We start from the raw sequence: 14,348 nt of genomic DNA, 5'->3' as shown, positions 1-14,348 counted from the left end.
TGAAAAACACATGAAATATTAAACATGAAATACATGAAAGCTGGTCCACAGAATTCATCTCCTCACGCTATTTAACTCCATGAACCTGTACATTTAGTTCAGAAGCTGCACTACTAGATAGATTTGTTACATTTACCTTTGTGTATTTGCTATTGATTATTAATTTAATAGTTTTTTATATCGATTTGTATAATGAAACATTTAATATTTAGAATGAAATTGTTAATTCACTGTCAGAAGAACCTTCAGGGGTACTAACAGCTTGTCACTGGGGCAGTTCCCTCAAAAGAAACACCTTTGTACCTTCTTTACCCCGAAGGGTGAATATTAGCACCTTAAGATAGCACTCTTGTGGTACTATTATGCACCCTTCAGGGGTAAAGATGGTCAGTTTGAGGGAACTGCCCCAGTGACAAGCTGTTGTACCCCTACATGTAGAATCTTTCTGAGAGTGTAAAACGCATATGGATTGTATTTCATGTCACATTTTTATTTTTCACTAGCTTTTCCTGGGGGTGAGTTGGAGTGAACTGCAGTGCTAATAGTCTCATGATGGCCAAGTTAGGATAATTCCTTAAATAATATGTTAAATTTAAATTTGTTTCTCACAAAACCCTATCGTATACCCGCAGAACACTTGGAATATACGGCATGCTTCGCATGGGATATCTCTGTGAAACTTTTGCATCTTTTTTTTAAAGCCTCATGCTAATCACCATATATACTGCCGTTGTATGGACAAGCACACGCGGCCCGTATGCCCTTTAATTGATTATTTAATTTTCATTTTTGGGTGAACTATCTCTTTAAAGCTGTTATAAAATAGCCGCAAACATTCACCCTTTGCTTGTTTCAAAAAGCAGTTGAACTGAATCCCAATGATCACACTGGTTATGTACACCTTGAATGCACTGTAAATCACTATCAATAAAAACATCTGTCAAATGCATAAATGTCAATGTTGTTTACTTACAAGCACAATTTTTTGCGATGTAAAGGTTTCAGACAACTTCTAATGGCTCGAATAACTTTATTTCATCACACTGCAGAATGACTTAACAATAAGGACAGCTGTTCAGATGCCATTAATAAAGTATTATACAACAGCTGCATGAATCATATTTCATTCAGTGAGTCATGTACTATAAATGATAAATGATGATTTATGGCAGTTTAAGAGAGATTAGCCCATTTCCAGCGCTGCAGTGCAGTTCATTTACAGACTAGCATGACAACTACTGTACTGATACTGTACTGTTTCTCATCCTCACATGAAGCTGACAGTGTTTGGGAAGCTGCTCTGAACCCGTATCTCACTAAGTTACAAGGTACTCTATGAAAACGCTTTAACTTATTGCTCAAATGAATGGTCTGTGCATATTGAATCAGACTTTCAATGACAGAACAGTTTAAGAGAGCTTGTTTTTATAGACTCCATTTGTTTGGCTGTAAAGCTGCAGGCAAACTCACTGTGACAAAAACAATGTCATGTTACACCACCATTCCCTGGAAAAACAAGCCTGTTATCACAAAAGCTAAAACCAGCTACTACACTCACGCTACTAAACAATGCAGCTAGTTAGCAGTCTCTCTACTGACTATTTTCACAGTATTGCACTTTCATCACTGCTGGCTAAAGTCTGGATTTAGAGTAAATTAGTAAATGATGAGTAAATTATTTTTCAGTTGTGCGTGAATAGTTCTGCTATGGGTTTACTCACAGAAGACAAACAAATTTGTCTGTCTATTTCATTGCCATTAAACAAAATGCAATGCTTTAAGCCCTCGGGCCCCAAGTCCTCCTCCGAGGCCACGCTTTCGTGATGTAATGGCTGTGGAATAGTGGACCGCTGTGGGGCTCGACTACAGGACACATGAGGGGGCGCTCATGAGCAACCTGCTGGGACATGATGTTCACTGTAACAGCGCATGACGAAGTGCAACATTTGGGACAGAGCCTATGAGACTCCAACAACTACATGACATGCATGTGTCAAACCAGAGCTAAACGCACCAGCAGGAACCCTGTGTATGTAGGTTTGCAGCTGAACACGTGATTCTGAGGCTGATGATATGTGAAGAACAGCATCTTGGGATGTGTGTGAGGGGAGAAGCTGCCAAACATCTGCTGCTGTGCTGTGATGAGGTGATCTATGAAAATAACACTTGCAAAAGTGACTGCTGTTAAATCCTGAAACGCTTATGTGACTAAAAATGCAGGACATACAGTGCGCAGAACTCACTGCTACTATGCCAGGATGTAGTTATGCGGTGGCTATGTGCTCTGAGGGTTTTTTAGTTGCTATCTGTTGTTAAGGTGGTTTCTAAAGGCCCGGGTATACTTCATTTTCTGCGTTCTGCGACACATGCGCAGTACGATAGCTTTTTACACTCTCCCAGACATCAGAGGGCAGCACTGAGTCATGTCATTCACAGGACATTCGCTCTAAAGGACAGAAAAGTAAAAATAGAGAATCTGCCATTTAATGCAAAGTTAGAACAATAAATGAAGCACAAGATATGCTATGTGTTTTTCTTCTATTTTAACGTGTTGTTTTGTATCGCACTCTTCTTCAACTAATGCACAACTGTGCATATTGCCAGTCACCTTGCGCATGCGCTTTTGTATGTGCAAAGCAGATGGTCGAAGTATACTTTAGGCTTAAGTGTTTTCAATCTATCCAGCATGAAAGTCTCTGAGATGTTCTGGTTTCTAGGGTCTCTACTTCAGGATGACACATGCTGAAGTTTAACACTATGAACACTAATAGCGAAAAAGCTACATTGCATGTATGCTATTTGTATTTCCAATTCAAACAATGTATAATGATCAGCATTGTACTATATTTCCAGTCTTTTAGAGTAAATGTACCAAACTATATGAAATGCATCAGATTTTTTTTTTTTTTTTTTTACAGAATTGATGCAACACAGCCATTCATTATGAGCCTGTAATAATGAAGCATGCCTTAGCCAGGTTTATTTGTACTGAATGGCGGTAGATCACAAAGCTGCCTCCCACCCACTCAAAACCCTGCAGTCCCTGAGCTAATGATTAATACTGTACTCTGTGCACAAACACAAAGACAAGCTGTGAATAAAAGAGAAAAAGATCCCTCCAGGATAACGCAAACCATTTGACCTCATCCGCGGCGCGTTCACTCCGTGTGACAGACGATCCGGCACCGCGGGCTGCACTTCTGTCTATCATAGCCCAGCTGTGGGCTCGTGAGTGTCCAGCACATGTGCGCGGGGATGACGCATCAGAATGCAACATGCACTAACCTGATCCCCTACAGATACAATCATACACCCCCACACGCGCGAGTAATGAGCGAGCCTCCCGCTGCCGGGCATGATGAAGGACGAGCCACAGCAGCAGCAGAAGTCAATTTCTGCAGTAATTACAGCAGACACACATTTACAGCTGAAGCACTTGTGCGTATGACACCTAATACACGACTAAAATGCTGAGAATGCAGTTGTCTACAACTTATAAAATCAGCTTAACCTGTTCAGATATCACATTGCTATATAAAAACTCAAGTACAAACTCAAGTTTTCAAGTACATTTTTTTCAACATGCATGTTATCTTCATAAACAAGTTTGCTTGTTCAGCTAAGATTTTAGTATATAATGATCCACAGCACTTCTGTCAATGTCACTGACGTCGGTAAGGGTGAGATCCCCCTTGTGTTCTTACCTAGCCCATCCACCACTTCCAAAAAAACTTGTTTGTCGCAGTGAAGCTACTACTCTTGAGGTCACTGCCATACATCCCCTGAAGACAATCTTTACCTGCCCGCGTTAAAAATCTGTATCCGCACGACAAACTTAACACCACCTGACTTACTCTGAAGCGGTTTAATTCAATAGGGTCAGGAACCGTTCCCGTCGCAGCTCGGCAGAAAAATCTGTCTGCGCTCAGGCGTATCTGAGGGCACCCATGCAGGAGAGCTTTGACATAATCCCATTCAACTGTAACTGGAGCTTCCAGAGAGAGAGAAAAAAACAGCCGTGACACTGGTCAGGAGCTCCGCTGGCTCGTTTGAGACACGGGGCGAAACCTAATGTGTCCCCACCTGCCAGCATGCCAACCTTCTGCATTTGAAGGACAGAGACACACGCATGCATTTCAGCACAGCTGCTCCACGTTCCTGCACACCGCAATGAGGATCGCCACCACAAACATGCATTAACCCTAAAACGATGAGGCACTGGTAGCATAGGTGAGTTTTACTTACTGAACCAGACGATCATGTCAAATCCACAATGCTGTGAGTCACAGAGAAGAGAACTCACCCTTCAGCATCTGTACCGAGAGACGCGCACACACACACAGCTTCAACCATACTACACAACACACTGACAGAGAGAGAGGGAGAGAGAGAGAGAGAGAGGTGGAGGGAGGGAGTGAACCCTGCAGAACACACAGAGAGAGAGAGACATGAAGAGATAGGAACAAGATACAGTGAGATAGATAGATAGATAGATAGATAGATAGATAGATAGATAGATAGATAGATAGATAGATAGATAGATAGATAGATTTCTGTTTCTGTGGGAATTTTTGTCCGTTTATTCAGTAATATATATATATACTTTTTGAGGTCAGACACTGATGTTGGATGAGAGGGTCGCAATCTCTGTACCAGTTCATCCCAAAGGTGTTGGGGCTCTGTGTGGGCCAGACAGGCTCTTCCACATACACCTTGATTTGTGCACTGGAACACAGTCACACTGGCGGTGCATTCCAAATGGGATATATCACCCTCCGAAGGGCACTTCAGAGTGAAAACAATCATGGCTGCCATATTGAAGGGTCGTTCCGAACAGAAGTGCTCAGAACTGGCCAATTCAAAGGGCCCTTCGGAATGAAGGATTTCGAAGGGTACAACTGATGGACACTTCAGGCCACCATGATCCTTTGCGTTGATTCTTTCCATGATGACAGCGCCTCCATATGGGCACGGGATGATGACGCAGTAGGGCACTTCAAGGAACCGTTGTTTGGTCCTCTACACCAGTGGTTTTCAAACTTTTTTCAGAGCGACCCTATTTTTGTCTTTTTAAATTGATGCGACCCATATATACATATATATATATATATATATATATTTATTTATTTTTTTTATTTGTTTTTTTTTATTTGTTTATATATATAGAAAGAAGGAAGGAAGGAAGGAAAGACAACTGCACTACAGACCGATCTCGAGTCCCACTGTAGAGCTCCAGAAGGATGCTCTGTTCCAAAATCAAATCACTGTCGGTGCTTCTGCAATTAGTGAGGGTGCTTGCCTTCATGCACATCTATTCTGACATATCATATTTTGTCCAGTCCATAGTTATGATTATTACAATTTCATTGCGATTTCGAGAGAATATGTGGATGTTACTTCCGAAAGTTTGTTGCAACTTAGTACGCCACATTGGTCCTCTTATCAGCATGAAAAACTAAACTTTTATTCAAATTCTGAATGGAGGCTATATACAGAAAAGAAAGCGCCCAAAGTGTGCTTACTTAAAAAGCTGTCACTCATTTCAGTTTATCGCGATCTCTAATTCCGCTATAATCAATGAATCTGTCAACACAGCACAATTAATCTCTTATTTACATCACCTACACTTTGTTCATTATAATCAGAGGATCACGTCGCGAGCTTCCAGGACTCTGGACTGAACAAGAACACTCGCGTTCTGAGCGGTGAGTGGATTCTGACTCACTAAAGCGCCTCTGATTGGCCATTGCGTTATAGAAATCAACAGATATGTCTCTGATTTGCTACAATGTACAACGCTCCAAAAACAGAGCGCAAACACAAATACACATTTGATTCTGACCTGAGGCGACCGCTGGTTACTTTTGTTTTGTTGTTTTTGTTATTTAATTGCTTCTTTCCTGAGTCTTGAACTTGGCTACATACATTTTCCTTAAATCATCCTGGCGACCCATTTTTTAAGTCTCGCGACCCTCGGTTTGAAAACCACTGCCCTACACCCTTCAACCCTTCAAAGCTCTCATTCTGGAGGATAAAACCTTTGAAGGGATTAGGGCATAGGGATGAGCCCTTCCGAATGGAACACAGTGTGAAATAGACAAGGGACCTCCATGTCTTGGTATGCTGAAGCATTATAATTTCAAGGGGCTCGCCCAACCCCTGAAAAACAGCCCCATAACATTATCCCTCCTCCTCCTCCAAACTTCCCCAAACAGTTGTCAGGATGCAGTCAGGCAGGTATGTTCTCCTAGTATCCAGAAAACCCAGACTCACCCATCAGATTGCCTAACACAGAGAAGCATGATTCATGACTCCACAGAGCAGGTTTCCACCGCTCCAGAGTCCATTGTCAGCATGCTTTACACAACTCCATCTCACTCTTGCCATTGTACTTGGTGATTGTGAGGCTTGCATGCAGCTGCTTGGCCAATAGAAACCCATTCCATGAAGCTCCCGCCTCACAGTTTTTGTGCTGATTTGTGCCAGTGGTAGTTTGGAAATTTTCAGCTATGGAATCAGCAGAGCGTTGGCAACTTTTTCACACCAGGCGCCTCAACACTGAATGACCTTCTCTGTGACTGGTTTTCTACCTCATGGCTGAGTTGCTGCTGTTCCTAAACACCTCTACTTTCCATTAATACCACATACAGTTGACTTTGGAATATCTGGCAGAGATAAAATTTCATGAACTGACTTTTTTCAAAAGTGGCATCACAGTAATCATGACCCTTTTTTCCCACAAATATTTGTAAATGAAGACTGCATGGCTAGGTGCTTGATTGTATACACTTGTGAAACCAGTGTGGACCTCAAAGTCCCCAAAAGTCACTAAATACTGCTACACCAGCTAGGACTTCTTCTAGAGACGTAAAAAGGATAAGAATCTCTTACTCAAATCCAAAAAAAATACAAATAAAAAAAAATAAAAAAATACAAGTTCAAGGTATGTTGAGTCTGATGAAATATGTTTCCATAGGCTAATAAAGGAACATTAATTAATTGTTACTTAAGGAAATGTATTTTAGTAAAATGTGATTTTTACCTACTAGCCTGTTACTCAGTTCTTAAATTCAGCAGACTGAATAGGCCACATGGAGTACATTTGAGTGCAGTCACGGAACTGCTTACCATTAACAAAGCTTATTGATGATTTTAAACATGTTATCATCCAATCATCTGTATTTAAATATTCTAGTACTAAATTTAACTCTCACGTATTCTGCATTGTCCTACAAACTTGCATCTACAACCCTCTACAATGCGAATAAATCACTTGCATATGTGACAAAATTTTAATGCTGGGTGACTTAATAATTTATAACATTACCCACTGGCTAATAAATTGTTAGATTTCACTCACCAGTTTATGAGTTAGAGGTTAAGTATTAGTTTAACACAGATATATTTTTGCTTGAGATTAAAGCACACTTTTTCAATTCTTATCAGAAGGTGCGCAGCATATTTAAACGCACTGTAAAGTCTTGCTTTTGCTTGGCTGAAAGTGTTCAGTGTTTCTCTCACACATGTTAGACAGAGGGAACGAGAGAGTCATATTCTAACGTACCATGCAGAATTGATGCACTAAATGTAAATAATATTTTCTGTTGTATATTTCTGTCAAGATACTATGCAGAAATATATTTTAGCAGTTCATTTAGAATTATTCATAAATTGGTATTATCAGTAGAAGGAAAATGGTTCCTTCATTATTTGGTGGCACTTATAAACAAACACCAATCTCATTGTCTGGCACTCACCAACTACCGTCCCTTGTTTTGATTTCAGCAAATCAGTTCAAGAGAACGCAGGAAATGTTATTAAAATTAATTAACCCAGCAGCTCATCAATCCTTTGAGCATTTTGTATTGTTATTAGTAGTAGACTTCATAGTAGTATTTTTTCATCCAAATGTTATTTTTTTATTTATTTTATTATTACTATTATTTTATTTTTTTACAGACGGACTGATGGATAAATCAATCTGCAGTAAGACACCTTAATTAAAAAACATAAGAACAAAATACTGTAGATACACTACATGTTAATTAAAGAGGGATAAGGGAATAGATCTTGCTGCTCTGAGCCCCTCCCTCACTGTCTCTCTCTCTCTCTCTCTCTCTCTCTCTGGTGACAGTGCACATCCCTGGAGACAGAGAGACAACAGCAGCAAGACTTCGCACTCCATTCAGACTAACTATCGTCACCAACTGAGTTAACCCTTACTAAACAGATAAACTTACCTAGAGCACACTTCTGGTCTGTCGCTATATAACACCCTAAATGGGGACATTCCAGAGACTTCTATTGGCTTTACATACAGCTAGTTATGAATACTACTGTGAAACCTATTTTATTTTTATACTGTTTTACATCAACATCCTTCTGGATACAAATTTGTCCCTAAAATATATTTAAGCTGGTACACAAACACAGCTCAGTTTATACTCATAGATGTTTTGGAGCACACATGCATGTATCCTCACGGGACACAAGCACTGCACGAGCCAATCCTGCACAATCAATTACAGATGTCTGAAGTAATGGTACACTGGTCTGTTTAACACTGATTCACTCATTCGCCAGGTCAATCCACATGGACCTCCCATTCCTCCAGCACATCGTGTGCCACCGAGCTTCTGAGAGACATTGTGGGCCCATCGCATGGTGGCCCTAGCATCTCCTATGTGGCTCCAGAAGAGGGACTGGATGCTGATAGATGTGGTGTTGGGTCCGAGTCCACCTTGTTGAGTCCAAGTCGAGTCGTTTTTAACCAATTAAGATTGAGTAGAATAACACATATCATGGAATTGTCTGTATTCTGGAAAATTTTGTGTCCAAATCTGAGTCCAAGTACCCCAACACTGCCAATTGGACAGCAAAGCGGCCCTGAGACAGGCAACCCAGAGATGGAAAGCTAATGTTTATCAAGAGGTGGCGATAGTACCACTTCTTCCTCCAGAGTAGGGCCAGGTGGAGAATCCTTTGTTTCCATTTGTTTCTATTCTTCCACTGGCTCAATGGCCAGTGGTGCACAAATTTTCAATGAAAGAGCAATTTCCTCAGTCTTTGGGTCATACTGGGTGTAGTCTGGCAGTGAGCAATGCTGCGCCTCCTCGCTTCCTTCCCTATCCCCTCCTTTTGCAACAGGCCAAGAGCTTGCATTTCGAGGACACGTTGCTTTCTTGCGGGATCCATGGAACAGGTAAGAGTTACTCTTTACTCACTGCTTTTATTTCGGGATGCATCGCCTCCTGAGTTGCGCCTCAGTGGTCCTCCTCACTGCCCTTCCACGGGTAGGTTGGTTGTCCCTTTGGTGCCACACAGAGCTTGGGAGCCTGGCTAGTGTTTCCCAGGCCATCCCACTGGCTCATTCAAACAATCAGACTCAGTTCACCAGGCATCCCCCCAGGTTCAGCGGCCTTCTTTTCACCTCAGTGGCAGACAAAGACAAGATTGCTTACAACCCCCAAGACTGGTTCGCTGTAATTGACCTGAAGGAAGCGCACTTACACATTTTGGCTCAACGCAGACCATTTCTTCAGTTTGCTTTCAAGAGTAGGGCATATCTGCACATGTTCCACCTCTATGGGTTGTCCCTCTCTCCCCGCATCTTCACAAAAGTTGTAAAGGGTGCCCTTGCCCCACTAAGGGACGTGAGCATTCGTACCCTCATCTCAACAACTGGCTTATTCTAGCTCACTCACGAGATCTGTTGTGTAAGCACAGGGACCTGGTGCTTAGGCACCTCAGCCAATATGGGGCTTTGGGTCAACTGGGAGAAGAGCAAGTTCTCCCCAGTGCATATGATTTATGCATAATAGACTGCTTCAGCAATGGCTGCACAGCAGACCTATAATGGGCATGGCACCATGGCATACATCACATGACCATCACGCCGATCTGTCACCAGACTTTCACCCCGTAGCCAGACCTGGACTCCTGGACAGGACCTTGACTGCAATGGCATATTAATTGCCTGGAGTTGCTAGCAGTGTTGCTCGCCCTGTGCAGGTTTTTATTGCTGCTTCAGGTCAAGCACATGCTGATCTAGACGGACAACACTGCAATGGTAGCATACTGGTGTGGTATGAAGGACTATGGGGTTTACATTGGGAACGATTTGGTTACGATCTTGCAAGTGCATTTATCACTGACACGCTGTTGCTTCACAACATCTGCATTGTCAATCATCGTAACCGCTGAATGGCCAAGATTTCACCTCGGCTCCTTTGTATAAACCTGAACGAGGAAAGGAAAGGAAAGGAAAGGAAAGGAAAGGACATGACGTGTGACCAAGTATGGTATGGTGTCACATACTCTGAATTTTTGTGCTCTGCATTTCACCCATCCAAGTGCACACACACACACAGCAGTGAGTAATGAACAAACACTCACACAGTGAACATACACTCAGAGCAGTGGGCAGCCAATTTTTGCTGCGGCGCCCAGGGAGCAGTTGGGGGTTCAGTGCCTTGCTCAAGGGTCTCACCTCATTCGTTGTATTGAAGGTGGAAGGGAGTGCTGGTCATTCTTTCTCCCCACTAACAATCCCTGCCAGTACCGAGACTCGAACCCACGACCTTTGGGTTACAAGTTTGACTCTCCATGTTGAGTTGCCATCTTATATACCCATATGTCTGAGGGTATTGCTTGGCAAGCAAAATTCACTCGCTAGTTCTCATTGCCTGTGTTTGCACTACACAGAGGTGATTGGGGCTCCCAAGCGAGTCCCCTAATGTCATTCGACATAACATCTCCGTTCCCTCGATCAGAAAACAATGGAGGGAACTATAAAGATTTCTGAAGGATCATGTGACACTAAAAACTGGAGTAATGATGCTGGGAATTCAGCTTTTCAGCATATATTACAGTAGAAATCAGTTGTTTTATATTGTATAGCCTAATATTGTGTTGTTTAATGTTTTACAATCTTACAGTTTTTTACTGTATATATGCAGTCTATATGCATATAAATGCAGCCTTTGTGAGAAGAAAAGACTTCTTTCAAAAGCATTATAAATTCTTTATAAAAATCTTTAAAATCTTCAATATATATTACATGATACAAATTACAAAAAATGTGATAGATTCATTAGAAATCATGTCAATAGCTCATTTTTTTAATCGACAGTACTGTAGTGCATCATTCAGAGAGCCTTTATCGGGTCAAGGTCCAGAATGCAATGCTCTACACAGGCAATATATGTGTCTCAGCATCATAACAAATTGATCATGTCCTCATGAGCCCTCACCACATACGGGATCAGCGTTAGTGTGTGAGTTCTGCTGCAGGACAGATGGAGTGTGTGCCTGTGAATCGGGACGGCCCCCGCATCTCAATGCTGCACCACAGGGCTGCAGTGCAGCAAACCCCACAGCACAGAGACCACAGGACAGACTCAAACCCATGTCTCTAGTGTCAGCACCACAGCTCATCCGTCTGTATGTGTTTTCCACTAAGCAAATGTTCCCAACATTGAGAAGTCAACATTTACTCACCTACACGTCTGTGGATGGATGGAAGGATAATGTAGTGAAAATCACCATCCGCATCTTTTACTGTATGAAAAAGAGCAGCTTGTACAAAAGAACAATATTGTATGAGTTTGGAATGAAATGCTCACGCTCACACACATACACACACACACACACACACACACACATATACTATATGTCAGTCCAGTGATGTCATCAAGCCTAAGGGTCTATTCACCCACCCCATCATCTCCGTCCCACAATCCCACACATCTCCTCCCGCTGTGAGTCACCTCCTCACCCGCCCGCCGCCTCACCCGCTAGCACACATCACTCAGCTAATTATGTTACGTTAAATGCAGGTTATTAATGGACTGGCATTAACATTAAATCATTTAGCTCTCTGACAGCACAATAGGAAAATAATTATAAAGCCACTAATCCAAATTATCTTTGTTCCATGGCCTCTGGCTCCAACAATGACACATATTCCTCATGTCACAGGCTATTATTGGAGAGCGAGGTGTATTTTATTTATCGTGAGCCTGATTTCAGCTGCTCCTCGATGCTCCGCACGCATTTCAGCTGAATCATACAGCGCTGGGCTAAATTAGGAAGCTCGGCTTCACATCTTCCTGTACAACACACCCACATGTGAAGGCTTCAGAGATGTGTGCTGTGTGCTGAACACAAGAAACGCTCAATCCAAGGTCACTCACAAGCCAGATGTGCTCAAGTACGATCCCGACCAATGCTCAAAAAATACTCAGTGCTTATTTTCAGGAAATGCTCAAGAGGTTTATATACAGTATGCTACAAACAGTTTACAGCCCAAGCATTGACCTTTTGTGACTGCACCAACAGTGGGGCATGTTGTCACATTATACCTCTATGGCAGGGGTCACTAAGTTTGGTCCTGGAGGTTTAGTTTAGCTCCAACCCTAATCAAACACACCTGAAGCAGCTAATCAAGGTCTTACTAGGTGTACTTCAAACTTCCAGGCAGGTGTGTTGAGGCAAGTTGGAGCTAAACTCTGCAGGACACCGGCCCTCCAGGATCAAGTTTGATGACCCCTGCTCTATGGGGTTAGTTGTCACAATGGAACTATTAAGTTACATTATAACAAACAATAATAATATAACAATAATGATAGGCTTTTCAGCTAAATTTAAACAACAAAACAATGCATGAAAAAGCACAAATGTAAAAGATAATACTACTGTTCAAAATTTTGGTGTCAGTAAGAACTCCCCCAGTAGTTAATAATTTCATTCAGCAAGGATGCATTAAATTGATCAAAAGTGAGATTAAAGACATTCATAACATGACAATTTTCTATATATTGTGCCTCTTTGTGCTCAGTGTATGTCAGCGTTGTTTTATTGTGTTCACTTGTTACCCACAGACATTAGACTGGACCTTATAGTTACTTAGATAAAGGATGGATGACAACTAGTCCTAGTCCACTAACCCCTACACAATTAGCAGATATGGGTTTTACAATGGCTGATGCCAATCTTAAAAGAGAGCTGTGTGACTGATTACTGATATGATGCAATAAAAAAGCTCCAATAAAATCCTACATAGACAGCTGTTTCCCAAGGATAGCATCCTAACAAAACACACAATACTGCTAGACCACTCACATTTGACCCCAATAACTGTTAGAGAAAATATTAATAATAATAATTCAAGCACAAAAATGCATGGAACATACAAATACTTCAGTTCACTGGTTCAAAACTCAAACATGTTCCCAGAAGTCCCAACATGCAATCTTTAATTAAAGCATGTAAAATGTTACAAATGTAGCCCAGTGCTTTTAGTAAGAACGTATGTCATGAAATATTGAGCAGCAATACACATAACACTCACACATACAGGGACATTCTTGTGAAGGAGGAATCGTCATTGATCACTGATCTATCACATACTGTTTCCTATTTAAAAAATCCAGTTGAGCTCCACAGAAGTAGCTCATACTTGCACTAAAGACATCAACACTAGCCAGTGCAGAAGAGCCGCTACACAGGGTCATGACCAGCAGCTATTAACCTTTTACACACAGCAAACTCAACCGCATCTTTAGAGTACATTATGTGATGGCATGCAGCACCAGTGCGTTTTAGATAATTGGAGAGGTTGCTAAAGAGGGTTACCTTTCCCTGAACCCTGTACCACTTGCCCACATACAGTATGGCACATTTAAGCACTAGAATCTACTGAGACGGGCCTTGAATTACGCTTTTACTGATCAAATTGTTAATAACAAAATGAGGCATCAGGAATATAAAGTCAACCATTTAGTGATCCAGAAATTCTGCACGATTTAGCACAACAGCAATGGGAAGCACCACAATCACAAACACTGATTATTTAATATGTATTTATATCACAGATTATTTAAAATGTACTTACAGCATAGTTTCTATCCCTCTCTGATTTGAGAAAGTAATTAAAATTCACGCTCCTGCAATGTGAAGACAGTTTTATTTCTGTGATAAATAGCATCGATGAGGGTCATGATTGTAAACACAAAATTATCTCAAGCATTTACTTTGATAGCACTTGACCTCTGGCCATACTAATTCAGACTGGAGAAACACCATCCCGCTTTCAAGGATTCCAGAGACATGACCGCAAGATGGATGGCTTCATTTCACTCACAAGGACAGTTTAAGATGCAGTGTTACTTCATAACAGCTGCCTTCACCCTTTCTGAAGACATTTGCAGACAACAGCATTCTCAAAGCTCAAGTAAGTAGCTTTCTATCGAATGTTTCTCAAAAGCATCATCTATGTAGTATGTAAAAACATTTGTGAATGAATGAGAGCCTCAGACCACTTATGAGTTTATTATATGTAAGACATG

The 14,348-nt window shown here is 41.5% G+C and overlaps 1 protein-coding gene across 15 annotated transcripts in view; it reads right to left on the bottom strand.

Annotated features, from left to right (window-relative positions):
• The window catches only part of atp2b2 (ATPase plasma membrane Ca2+ transporting 2), a 147,429-nt gene that overhangs the window by 84,838 nt on the left and 48,243 nt on the right, over positions 1–14,348 (bottom strand). For 11 of the 15 annotated variants that reach the window (XM_058791070.1, XM_058791055.1, XM_058791062.1 and 8 more), the window contains exon 1: positions 4,246–4,373. The exons of 1 other annotated variant lie outside the window; for it this stretch is intronic. The gene's annotated coding sequence lies outside the window, so the exon portion shown is untranslated. Of the gene's footprint in view, positions 1–3,704; positions 3,723–3,854; positions 3,874–4,245; positions 4,374–14,348 lie in introns of those variants that run through there. 3 more of the 15 variants (XM_058791059.1, XM_058791056.1, XM_058791057.1) reach the window with 3 other exon arrangements.

This window comes from Onychostoma macrolepis, chromosome 11 (genome assembly GCF_012432095.1).
Source record: "Onychostoma macrolepis isolate SWU-2019 chromosome 11, ASM1243209v1, whole genome shotgun sequence".
NCBI lineage: Eukaryota > Metazoa > Chordata > Actinopteri > Cypriniformes > Cyprinidae > Onychostoma > Onychostoma macrolepis.
This window is presented reverse-complemented; position numbering and strand designations above follow the sequence as displayed.